The following is a 13,212-nucleotide window of genomic DNA, read 5'->3' as shown; positions in this document are numbered from 1 at the left end:
GTGAACTATCCTTGCTAGAGACTTTCTTCGAAGGCGACGAACAAGAACTAGGAGTTGAACTTGCTGAGGTGTTCTCCTGCGCCGAGTGATACAGCAGCGGGGTCGACGCGGAGTGCCGAAGCGCCGTGTGCGGGGACAGCGACTCCTTAGCGCCGTAGGGACCGGGGCTGGGAGGACCTGGAGAGCCGCTAGATTCTCGGAGAAACCTCTCCGGGTCCGCCTCCGAAGTTTCCTCTTCCTCCGGTGGTGGTACAACAACTGTTTCTGTTGCTCCGGTCCGCTCATTTTCTCCTGAAAAGGAAGAAATGCAAGATTCGCTGTCAATCCATTCAGATCTCTCAAGTCGCTATCCTAGAATGCGCCTCAATGGTCCTCCGATGTCATCCAGCCCTTACAAAGGTCGTCTACTATTCATGCGGATGTCACTCGATTCCGAACGAGCTTTCGCCCTCCAATCAGAATCCTCTTCAAGTTTTCGCCGAGCACTCAATCTGCTTCCATTGAATCGACCACGCCTGGCCGCTTTTCGACGATGTGGAAAAAAATCGAGGTTCTTCCGTGAGCAAACTCGGGGCTTCCCGAGAATTCGAAGCCCCTCTTCACATACATAGGAGCGGGAATCATCAGAGAAGTATGTATTCATTTGTTTGCGGTCTCTGCCTTATTTGATCCGCTGGATCCGCTCGATCGCCTGTCTTGATCAAGCACCGAACGCTGAAGCGCTGCGTCATTCATTCGAGAAACAAGCTCTCCGTACGGAACATGCCATAGTATGGCTAACAAGCATCCGACAATACTCTTCGCGCGAATGTATGTATGCTGAATCGTTCCCGATGCGGCTCCTTCCCTTCGTAGTCCTTCGAACGAGTAGAGCAGTCGTGGGACGGGAGAGCAAACAAGCAGGATGAATCGAGCTAGATGGTCGTATACGCTCTAAGCCTTGTGTACGCCGGCAAATATCAAGACGTGGGACGTGTGCCGGATAATGCGCACGCTCATGCGGGGAACGCGTGCGAGAGCCAGCGCCCGAGAATAGGTTCCGGACTCGGAATTGGGGATTAATAGGACGAGCCAAGAGGATTTATGACGAGAACTCGTGGCGCACGTCGCTCGTTCATGTCCTCTGCCTCGAATCCAGTGTTCGACAAGTTCTCGCAATTTTATGTTCCTCTATTGAACGAAACGCGGCTGGTCATAAAGTCTGCTGTTCCGTTCTGTTCCGTAGCGGAGGGCGTCGGTATGAATCTAACAGACGGAGCCTGAGCCTCTCACACACACGCGCGAAACTCACGGAGATTCGGCGGGAGCTTATCGTGATTAGCGGATCCTCTTCCGTTCAGCGGATGAGGCCTCCGAGGAGATAATCATGACGGCTTCGAGCACCGATTCGGTGAACGGTCTGGGCGATGCTGCATCTCGCCCCCTTGATGCCCCGCACTCGCTCCGGTAGTCGAACATTCTTTCAGTAGATACTCCTCCTGGAGCATTCATCGCGAATTCTCCAATATTGAGTTTCCTCCCGACTTCCAAGCGTGATTCAAGTACGAGCCTCCTTGAAACGTTCGGATTACCGGATTTATTCCGTCTCTCTCCTCCGTTGTCGTGGAAGCGAGCGAATATATCCACGGAATGTCGGGTTTGCGTCAAACGAGTTAGCCCGTTTCGAGAACAGGGAGAATGAGCAGGGGAAAACCCAGAACCTCTCAATCCGGAGGGAGAATGTGTCGACTAGCTGCCTGCGTAGAGGCACCGAAGCGAGCGACAGATTACGAAATTCCTTCCGGGTGGAACTCCCGACAAGCTTGTGGTTTTTGTTGCATCCCTTGACTTTTTCGAATCTGTTCTCCTCCGTTGCTCGAACCACAGGCCGTCCACTGGTCAGTTCCCCGCCGTGGGCGGAGGAGGGCAACGCGAAATGGGGGAGCCGTCTGAATTGGTCGGAAGAGAATAGAACCCATGAGTTTGTTCCGTTTATTAAAGATAACGCGGCTCGAGAGCTTAGCTTCTACGAGCCGCGCAAACAGCGGGGCTGTACGAAAAGATATCTGCATATCTCCACGGGAAGCTCGCTGAATGAAAATTACGTGGCTGGCGTTCCACGAGGGCTCGGAGATCGTCCGAGGCATCCGCGGGTGCTCTTCGCCGACGCTCACTGGATTGAACGGGAAGAAACATCTCGACTCCCTCAGACCGTTTCTTCCCCGTTGCCGGGATGCGTTCCGAAACTCGGGCTGGATTCTCTCCGCGAGGCGGACAATCTGCCGCGGAGCAGCGGCTCGGTAGACGAATGAGGGCGAATAGCGGAGAGGGCAGGCGAGTTCGTTGAGTGCGTTCGAGGGTACGACGGCGAGATCTGTCCAAAACTAAAATCCTCTCGAGGGCTTAAGGAGAGAAGTGGGTAGGTGTTTTCTGTTTGAGGAAATTAGCCGCCGGACTTCACCGACCCGGGTCAGTAGAGCAAACGACTATGTGAACCTCGAGGTTAAAGGGCTCTGAGAGGTCCACACGACCTCGCTGCATTGCAAACGAAGCCGGAGATAAAGCAGACGGGGGCTGAACGTCCGAATGTAGCGATATAAACTCGACCCATGCGAGAACGATCTCGACTGAAAGCCTGAGAAGGCCAACGTTCGCGTCCGGAACGCTTCGAGCTTTCGCGAATAGACTTTTCCTGTATACGTTCTCCTGCATGGTTCACTGTCGATGACCTTCAGCGGCCCAGAGTACTCGTTCGCCGCTGCTTCATTCGCTCGCTTGCCTCCCTGCGTTCCTAAAGGAGAGAACGCGTAGGTCGGCAGCAAGATCCCGGAGGCTCCTGGGGCAATTCAACAGCGGCGTCATCGTTCTTCACCGTGCGCGCCCTCCGGAGTGAGAAACGAAGTTGCTCGCGGCGATTTTCTCCACAGGAACCAATCTTTCAGACAGTTTGCCCGTATGCCTGACTTCTCGGTTCGTTTCAGCCCTTACGTCGTTCCGTGACTGCGCCTCAGGTCCGCGTAAGCAGGCGAGGAGGGGGGAGAAGCTTCTGAGAGTCCTGAATCGAGATTTTCACTCGCGTCAGAATGCATTTGTTGCAAAGCGGCTTTCGCCCCGATGCCCACACTTCCGTGTTCGCATCCGGACGCCGCTCCACAAGCTCGCGCGCGCTGAGCTAGATATTTACACCTCGATGCGACGCGGAGAAACCGCTGCACAGTGAGCAAGTATCTACTCGCATCAGTTCCGAGAAGCGGACCTCGTTCCCGGGACAGGCTTCGCGACCGAGTAAACTCAAGCCCCGTGGCTCGAGAGGGAATTCCGCTATTCCATACCGCCGGCACGATAATTTTTATGTTTTGTTTTTTAACCCCTCGTTCCCGCATCGTTAGCTCGCGTCGCGTCGATTGGCTCCCGCCGCTGTCGCTCAGAGTTCCATGGAGACTTAGGGAGTAATTTCTAATCTATATGAGCCCGGGATCCACCGTATCGACGGCATAGCCCGTCAAAACGGCTTCCTCGCCGGCAGCGGCCAGGACTCCGAATGGAGTGACTAACGAGGGAGAAAAAATTGGCTGGATCATCGTTCTCGAACATGTGGATCTTCCCTACTGGTCCATCCGGTGTGCGCCACGATTCGTTTTTGCCCCTCAAATCCGCGGCTAATCCCCTGCGAAATCCTCGAGCATCCGCGAAGCATTCAGGCGGCGCGACTCGCGCAACTGACTAAGTGAGTGGCAAGTGCCGGTAGCGGTCCATGAAGTGCCGGACTTGCTCTTTTCTGATTGGCTCTTGTATGAACTAACTAACCGCGAGCAAATTGCTGAGGAGGATGCGGGTCACTGCCAATCAGGAGAGCCCGTCAGCATGACAGAAAAGATAAGTGGTGGTGAAATAATTCTTCCCGTTGGTCCCTCATCCCTTTGCCCGGAACCGTCGATCTTTCTCAACTTGTGTGTTGCGCCGCATCGACCTTACGGATGTATTGAATCATTTTCTATAGGAGAGCACCAGCTCTTCTCCTTTTCCTTTCCGAGTCTCAAGTCCTCTCCAAATTCCCAATGCCTCCCTCCGGCAGTCTTTGTCGGAATCGCGTCGGGGAGCGGAAAGGGGAAATTCGGAGAAAGATCCCTCGACAATCTGCGAGATCCAGACCCGTCTGATCAGGAGACTAAATAAGGAATATGAGCGAATGTCACGACGGCACGGGAGACTCACATTCCCCGTTTTCAGACTGGCGGAGAGTTTCGGGTCCTCTCCGGTAAATCGTCAGTCGGCTCCATCGCGGCTTGCTTGTTATCTCTGGCTTACGTGGAGCTCCGAGTCAGGTTGGGGTAAATAATCGACAGTCGAGGCATTCCATGGACCACAGCTCCGTCGATAGCACAACCGATTCTCCACGTGCGTCCGCGCGACCCCACTGGCAGCTCGCGTGATTTCTAAGACAAAGAGACCAGGAGAGGTCGCTTAAGTCGAGGATCTCGCTGCGAGAGTCGCTGTCGTCCCAGGTAAAGTGGAACGACGGGCGGTGTATTCGCGTAGAGGAGCGCACGGGGAAGCGGAAATACAACGGGACGACGGAAGAAAATTGCATAGCAACTGACTAATTCCGTGTAACAGGAGATAGGCCGCGTTGAAATCGGTCCGACGTGCCCGGAATGAGGCATTGACTCCGTTGACGACCTCTTCCTTATATCTTGCTGGAGGGGGCCAGGAACTGAATTCATTGTTGCTGGCAACGGCCAGTTCCGGCACTGTCTGAGACTGCGTATCGCATCGAACGATGTTCGAAACACGGGAGCTCCTCGTTGTATGAGATCGGATCTTGGTGGACGGCGACTTCGGCCATCCTACGTGGCGCCCGGCGCTCCCTCAAAATTCTGACCAAGAGACATCTCGCCGACTATAAAAATTATCTCTCGCCCGGGAGATCTCCCGGAGCATTTTCTCTGATGGAACTCGTTCACGCCGACGACGTGTTGCCGTTAGCTTAGCTGATTAAGGTCAAGACCGCGGAGAGCACTGAGGGCACGTTCCGTGCTAGATCATCGCGGCATTCAATCTCTGAAGATCCTCTGATGGATGCGACTTGATACATTACTCATTTTGCCAAGGCTGCCGTGCTTGATCCCAGAATTGTCATGTTTTCTACAATCGTGCTTCACGTTTTCTTTTATTTATCTGGCTCGCTGCTCGGTGCCGGCTCACGCCGAATCGAGGTGACTGAACGGCTCTGCGTGACTGTCTTCTACTCGAAAGCAAGCCAACGTGTGTTTTATTCACGTCGCCATTGTGGATCCAAGTTCTAGCGCATCGAAGGTTCCCATCGGAGGCGTCGCGGCCACCGCAACCACGCAAAGCTCTCTCAAGAGAACGGCGGGCTGCTCGCTTTCCTGTTTGCTCAAACACCTTCGAAGCAAGGCAGGCACTTGCAGGCCGCTTCAGCCATCGCTGTTCCACTTTTCTCATCAGAGGACATGACAGGTCAAAGGTCTGATATTTCGACAGCAGAAGCTCTCAGAAGCTGTTCGAACGCCACTTTTCTTCCTGGCCGAGTAGAGAACTGAATCCATATTCGCTCCGAGCGCCCCCGCATTGTTCCGGACTTGCCGACGAGGTGGAGTCAACAGTTTTATTCTAAAGCCTCTATTCCCGAGGCCTCTGCTCCCAAAGAAATTCAATCGGTTCCCGGCCCGCGGCGACTCAGTGTCTCTAGAGAGAACTAGCCACTTGAAGTCCGAGAAAAGAAGGCATTCGATCGCTGAAACTCAATTCGGGAGGGTAACAATTCTCCTAGAGAACCGAAAACCTTCAGGAGGCCCGGGCTTCGAGCACTCTTTCGAAGAGAAATTCGCAGCATTATTCCAGACCGCCGCTTCTGCTACGGAGGACCTCAGTGGCTCCTTCGAACTTCCGATTCCATTTATTCGTCTTCTCTGTTCATATAGATGTACCTATATGAATCATTCACTTGGTCATCCCTTAAACCTGCCCTCCCTCATGAGTGCATATTCGATTGCTCGCAGCTCCCTTCGGACCGATTTAATATAACATCCGTTGCTCTCCATCCCCACCAGAGCGGGATGCTCTTTTACTCTCTTACCCTCAGCGAACTGTTCCAGAGCTCAATTCGATCCAACAGATTCGACTGGCTCGATGCAAGGTTGCTTCCCGCATGAAAAAAACTTACCCGACTTCGCCCTGATCACGGTCATCTGATGATTTGTATACTATTAACAGCTTAGAGCAGGACAAGCGTACCCTCCCGAGACCCCGATTCGATTGCTCCACCTAATCGATACTTAATCTGCCAGTTCCCGTCGTCGTGGAATTCCTTCTTCAGTGTCTATCTGCTCCGGGAGGTGAGCGAAGTATTTTCTTTCGTTCGAATCCATGGATCACGAGAGGCCGATCGGGTCTACGCACACAGCTCGGGAAGCTTTCCCTGACCTCTGCTGCCCAGAACCATATATGCACATATGTTTGTCAAAGTCGAGCTCCCCATTCGTCCAACGTCTGCCAGGCATACGTTCTTTCCAAGGAGTGTTCAGCCAGCCAAACAAACAAACCAGCCAACCGACAGACGTAGCTACCGACACGAGAAGGCAAACGTCTGTTTTGGTTATACAATACACATGGCAAACTCGCATTCAGAGCTCTGGTTGGGGCCCAGCGGTACGGATGACGTACATATCTGTCACTGAAGTGGCCGAATGTGCGTGGCCCCGGCCCGATGCCGAAAGATGTGAGAGGAAGTCTCTTCACTAGTGTGGAAGGAGGAGCTCCGGGCTGGAACGATACCGAATGGACGAACGTACGCTCTCTGCCAACGATCTGTCGCATATGCCGGCGGTAGCGGCCGATAGTAAGACCAGCACCGCTTGACAAGCGTGACGTTCCAAAAGTGACGGCCGACTCTCGTCTCTCTATGCATGATCGCTAACATCTATCCGACTGTCCGAGGGCTCTGCTCCCAGTAGGACTCGGATTCAGGCAGGTTGGACAGCAGCGACCACGTAAGCTCCTTCTCCCGGCGCGCCGCTGCTGTGCTAGTTACGAGAGATAAAAAACTAGCGGGTCTGACAACAATGGTCACGGCTTACGATATCCGAGAGTTTCGTTTCGAAAATTTCAGCAACGAGTGAGGAAGCATACGCAGAGTTCCTCGGACAAACGCGCTCTACGCCACAGGTACTCGGAGTTGGTCTCGTCAATCTATTCTCGGACTACTCTGTGAACTGGTCCGGATTCGTTCTCCGCGCGCTTAATCTTCCCTCGCTCTCGTCCCTTCCCTCCCCTGTCTCCCCTACCCCTCGGGATGACGTCGACTTCGAGGGTGACGTCGGCGTCGCCAGAAGCGGTGGAGCGTCGGAGACGGTCCGCAATATCACTCGCTCATATAAAAAAGGACGGGGAAGCGACCCTGTGGTTGAAACTACTTAAGCAGATCAAAGATCAAGAATTTTTCTCCCGTCTCCTAGTCAGCCCCGTTGCGCGCAGAGAGCCGGGTCTGATTCCGTTTCTCCCGCTTAGATGACTCTCACGATTCGATTTGACGACACTCCGATTCAAACGAAATCGACATCGTGACTTCCGGAGTCCACGTGAACTCTCAAGCATGGGAACCCTCCGCAGATCCCTCCCATCCGAGCCTCACAGTAGTCTGAGATTCGGCGTGCTGAGTCAGGACGGCCGACTCCCAGGGGTTGACCTTCGAAGGGGCCTTGAGATTTTAATCTTCGGTGCTGATATCTCTCCGGGGAAAGTAAATATGTATGCTCCGAGAATGTGTACAATGACTTATAATGGGCTGGTCGCGCAGACCTCTTATTGTGCGTCACGGAAACTGCGGCACCGACGTTGTCGCAAGATCACGCTGGGAAGCAGAAAGTTAATTACCGTAGTAGTGGGACTCGGTAATTGGAAACAATCCTCTGAGAGGGTTTCAATCTCGCAGTGGAGGCCAGGGACCACTAGAGACGCAGTAAGATTCACAACAAACACACAGAGTCGCGGGGATAATTACGCATTCCGAACCCGAAGACGAGTCTCCTACTTCCAGCTTTCCCCGACGAAGGAAAACTTATTACACGATACACGAGACCATCCATCGAAGGAATGAGATTTCTCTAGGAGGTTCTCAGTGGATCATCCGAATCAGCCGGCCCATCAGGCGACCCCAGCGCTCCGGAGAAAAGACCTCTAATGACGAACGTCATCCCGTGGCTCCGTAGCGGTTTTCGAGCTCGAGGTCTGTTGAGCCTGCATGAATGCGGAGCCCGCCTGACCTTTCCCTCAAAGCGGTGCTCGACACGGAGGCCGACGTCGTTCTCGTTCCGAAACGGAAAGATGCCCAGACTTCGATGGGAGGTAATCCGAAGCGGGAAGTAGAATTTTAAAGCTCGACAAGACTCGCAGAGGTCCTCCATCCCTTCCAGTCTGATTGTTACGTCTCAAGGAATTCCCTTGTGGCCGCGAGGACGAGATCATAGCGAGTGTGAATGAGCTCTTTCCCCAACGGATATTAAAATCGAACTCACACGACTCGAATGAGAGCTCTCGCCAACGGTGTTTCCACTGTGGGGGAGTAGATCCCTCTTCTGCTCTCCGTGTCGACAGCAGAACGCACTCGACAAATTAGACACTCCGAGTGACCTCGTCTCGTCGAGAAAGGTGCTGACTGTCGACCAGAGTCCTTCAAGGCTCTGATAGCAGGTTCGTTCCGCTAACGGTTCGAACGGGTTGCAGCCGCTTATCCCAATCGAGAACATCGCTCCGGAGCCATCGGAATCGCTGCCGAGTCGATGTCCTCCGAGTCCTGATCTCTGTTTGGAGCTCAAAGCTCCCCGATTCTCGGCTCGTCGAAAGCTCCTCCAAATCTTCAGAAACTCAATCAGAATTCATTTTTTCCTTTGGGCGCACGCTGAATGACTCGGTTCTCGACTCCAGTAAAGAATAAAAATCAGCGGACAGTCTCTGAGCTCGAAGGAGCACATCTGGAACTTTCGGTTGGCCTCTTGCCAAAACACGAGCCAAGAGAAATAAGAACAAGAGAATCCCTGGTCAGCTGGTTGGCCTCGTTCCTTCAAAGGCAGCACGACATCAACGCCATTAAAGCAGCCCACTGAGAGGAGATAGGACTGTCATCCAGTGAACCCGTTGGCCAAACAGAGCGAACGGTTGCTCTGGCGCGGAACCCAGGAGATGCTTATCCTCGGATGCTACATTCACGAGTCGCTTCGAACGGCCTTGACAATTTCCCATGGGGTGCATAAATAAAATTCCGTTTAAAGACGTTTCGAACGACGCGACACCGACGGCTTCTCCGCTCAGCTGAAGCCGATGACGTTCCGAAAAGTATTCCAAAATATGGCAGGAAACGACTACAGAAGATTTATTCGGCAGATAAGATGCTTCCCGAACAAATAAGACTTTCAGAGAGCTTTCCAGGGAGCTGCTTTGCGCAATCGCAGCATTGTTTTAGAGAGGAGCCAATTAGAGCTTCATTACAAGGCTGTGCAGAGCGGCTCCGACAGCCGCAATTCGACACAAAGGAGCCGAAGTGCTTATCGGATCCTTACCTCTGGTGTGCTAACTCGTTCGGAGCCTTGCTCTGTCCTTGCGAGCCCATGGCAGTCCGAACGATTTAGGTCGTAACAGGCCGTCTGACCGACCACAGTGATATAACGAGCCGCACACGGGGAGACAACGTACGCTCCTCCGGGAGGATTCTATTTATTATCATCATCTCTCCGCTTGCGCGCGTAATCGGCTCGCTGGCAGAATGCTCTGAATGCAAAGTTGCTTGCCGCCAGCCTTCTGTACTGATTCTTCGTGCAGAGCTCCCCTTCGGAGAGGGAGAACGTTCGAGGAGAGTTCTCACAAAGACGACCGTGCACTTTGTTGGAGCCAGCCATTGTCATGAACAGTCGTGTCCCTGAAAGTGATTCATGTCACTGCGAGTTTTTGTTATGCGATCGAAACTTGAGCACTTTGCCTTGCGTTTCCTCTGTCAGTAGCTCAAATCCGCCAGCCAGCGGAAGGCTCATAGGTCGGTCGTCATGAGTGAGCATTTTTTCCCCTTCGTGGCAAGCATCCGAAATTCAAGAATCGACCTTGTGAGAGAGATCTTGCATCAATTATGGGTCCGTTATTCTCATGATGGGCTTGATGAGCCCATTCCGATTAAGGAATCCCGATCAGCACCGAAGCCCACTCCCTCCATTGACCGCAGCATCGGTCGGTCGCGAAATCGACGCCAACCTCCGAAATCTTCCGCCTCAGCTCGAGACGGGAAAAATTTCCATAGCTAGAAGTGACTCAGGGTGCGTGGCTCCATGAGATTGAAAAGGGGCGGCTCGGGATCCACTTTGGAATGCGGCTGGATATTTTCAGTAGCCCTCCACGACGACTTCAAACGTCTGCATGCCTGCGCCCGACGCGCTCTCACAGACAAGCCCGGGAAGAACGCACTTTCCTCTTGTCCATTCGGTGGCGTGACGCTATCGTCTCTTGGCCGCCGACTGTTTATTCTCGGTTCCTTCCGCCTCGGTAGCCGCCTCGGAGGAGCACGAACTTTACGCCGATGGGCAGCGGCAGCTCCCCGCGGCGAGAGCCCGTACAGCTTTTCTAGCGTTTCGCTTGCCAAAACTCTCGCTCCGGGGGAGCCTCGGAACCTGCTGTAAAATTCACGCCCTCCGTCATCCCACTGAGGGGAGAGAAGACTGCGGCGCATTCCATGTTCCTCATTTCTCTTGTCCGTTTGAAAAACGGCACCGAAGATCGCGCAGAGTTTTCTCATCTCGGCCGTTCCTCATGTGTTGCTGAGCCCGAAACATTCATTTTTACGGCTGAGGGCTTCCGGGGCCCGCTCCGTGCCCTCAACAAACTCCCGAATGAAACTTCAGCGCTTTCCGAATGAGGGAACGCGAGAAAGGAGACTCGTCCCGCAAGCGATAAGCGATTCTCGATCATCCACCTCCTCGTTGTTGACTTCCAGCCCGGATGGCCTCAGCAAACGGATGGAACAAGACAGGCGACTGCCAGTCGCTCGCTGAGTAAGTCGGGAGCTCTTCGTTAAGGAGGCGTTCCAATTAGCCGTATTTGCACTGGACGAATCGAGATTCTCCGGGAAGGAGCTCCACGAAATACTCTGTAAGACGAAGGAAGCAATCGAGGGAGACTCGAGAACGGATGAAAACATTCTCTTCGAAGAGAATGTTTCCTCAGCCATCCGATGACGCCTCTCACGGCTGTTGATTGTTTCCGACGTAGTAAGTAGCTGCTCAGGGCGCCAAGACCAACACAAAGAGAACGATATCGAAAGGAAGAATTCTCCAGGGCTTCCTCCCGTTTACTTTCTCAATGTTTACGTCGTCGGTCGTTGCAAGACATTTCCTCCTTGAAGAGATGTTTCTCGATCGAGAACAGCGTTTCATCACAATTTATTGTTGTCGAGAGCCCAGCTCTCACGGCCTCGATTCCGAACTCTGACTCAGAGGGCGACTTTCGGCATCATGATGTCGTGCGAAATGTTCCGGGACCCATGAGGATTTTAAATGAACTCGAGCGACGACAGAGGGAGCTTCCTAGCTCCACTCAAGGCTCTCTCCGTCTGCGTGCAGGGTTGTACATAATAGAGGTGCGGAATGAAAAACGCAGATGTGTAAGTTAATTATTCACATGCCATAAATTAGTCTACGATCGAGCGACTGTTCGTAGAGTCGCGGAAATATTTGATTATCCAGCCTCCCCCCCCCTCTTCTCTGACGGAAATAAGGAACTTCCATCTTTTCCTGAATGGAGCTATATTCGCCGCATAGCCGTCAAATGCAGGGCGGCTGTGTTCTCGGGGTCGACCAGGCGCGGCGTCTAAATTCAGCTCGTCGAAGGCGTTACTTCCACGCCACCTGCTCTTACAACGGAAAACACTCTACCGACAAAAGTTGGCGGAATCGCACCCTGCTGGGACTTTCACGGTTTTCAGTCACCGCAGATCCGACAATTGGCGTTGAACCGAGCTCAATCGGGCAGAAGTGAACTGTGCACAGACGGAGATGCGAAGCTAGCTCCAGGGAGAATTCCGAGAAGCATGCCCTGGAGAATCATTCTAGTTTAGTCTGGACGGGCTTCGTTTCACTGCGCGCTATTCTGAAGATGGAAACTAATTTCCGGAGGGGAAATATGCTTCTCGCTGCGGTTGTTCCTTCTGAAAGGGTTTGTTGCCTTTCTCGCTCGTCTTCATGACTATCCGAACGTGTGTATGTTCACTCATACTTTCTTAGGGAAGATCGCTTGCGGCGATTCGTCTGGAGCTGGCATCCGTTCGAGCCCCACTTAGCGTCGTCCGATGGCGCTGTAGCATCCTCTTGCAAATACATATGTACATCCGTGTTCGCCTCCGATCCGTCCCCTTTCTCGAAGGAGCATGAGACCGAGAGAAGAAATCGGATGCCCATTTCGCATCTCGCAAATTCTCTGAACTCTCGACGGAATCCGGAGCGTGTCATTCTCCCAGGGGTTGAAGGATGCCGGCCGGCAAGCGACCATCGGCCGATTGCTAAACTGTCTGAGTGGCATTCAGCATTGAGAACAAACTCGGCGATGTGATCCCCGCCGGTGACTTGCAAATGGACTTGTGGATCGGATTCTGCCGACCTTGATTTAGCGAATCGATAATGGTAGAGAATACCGGTACAACAATTATACGAGTGTTCCGACCGAGGGCAGTAAATTAAGAGAAATCTTCGGTTCAGCTTCGAGCGGAGTTTTACCGACGAAACGATTTCTCAGTTCCGTCGTTCTGTCCTAACACCCTTCCGAGCAGCTCGCCAGCCAGTCCATCAGTCTGGCCGGAGGCAATTTGACTAATATTGTAAGTTGCACGCGAACCGCATTGTGCTGTGACGTGCATGCTGATGCTGCGGGTGATCATGTCGCTCATCGATTCGGGATGACGTCAGACCATTCTCGGAGCCAGCTGACTAATCTGCTCCGGAGAGAGCGTCGGTCGGCCGGTCGAGGCGGGAAAAAAATAATCTACGGAGGGCGCTGGGCTTTAGCCTTCGGACGGGGAGGGGCGGGGAGACCATCGCCCATACATCGCGAAAAACACCAAAAAGCCCCAGTGATTGCGGAAATGGGTCACGAGTCACGAACACCGTCAGAGAGCAGCCAAGTTGCCGAGCGATGCAATGCGTCAACTTCTAGAAACACATTCCCGCGGCACTTCTTCTT

The sequence above is a fragment of the Galendromus occidentalis genome, unplaced genomic scaffold (assembly GCF_000255335.2).
Source record: "Galendromus occidentalis unplaced genomic scaffold, Mocc_1.1 scf7180000077485, whole genome shotgun sequence".
NCBI lineage: Eukaryota > Metazoa > Arthropoda > Arachnida > Mesostigmata > Phytoseiidae > Galendromus > Galendromus occidentalis.
This window is presented reverse-complemented; position numbering follows the sequence as displayed.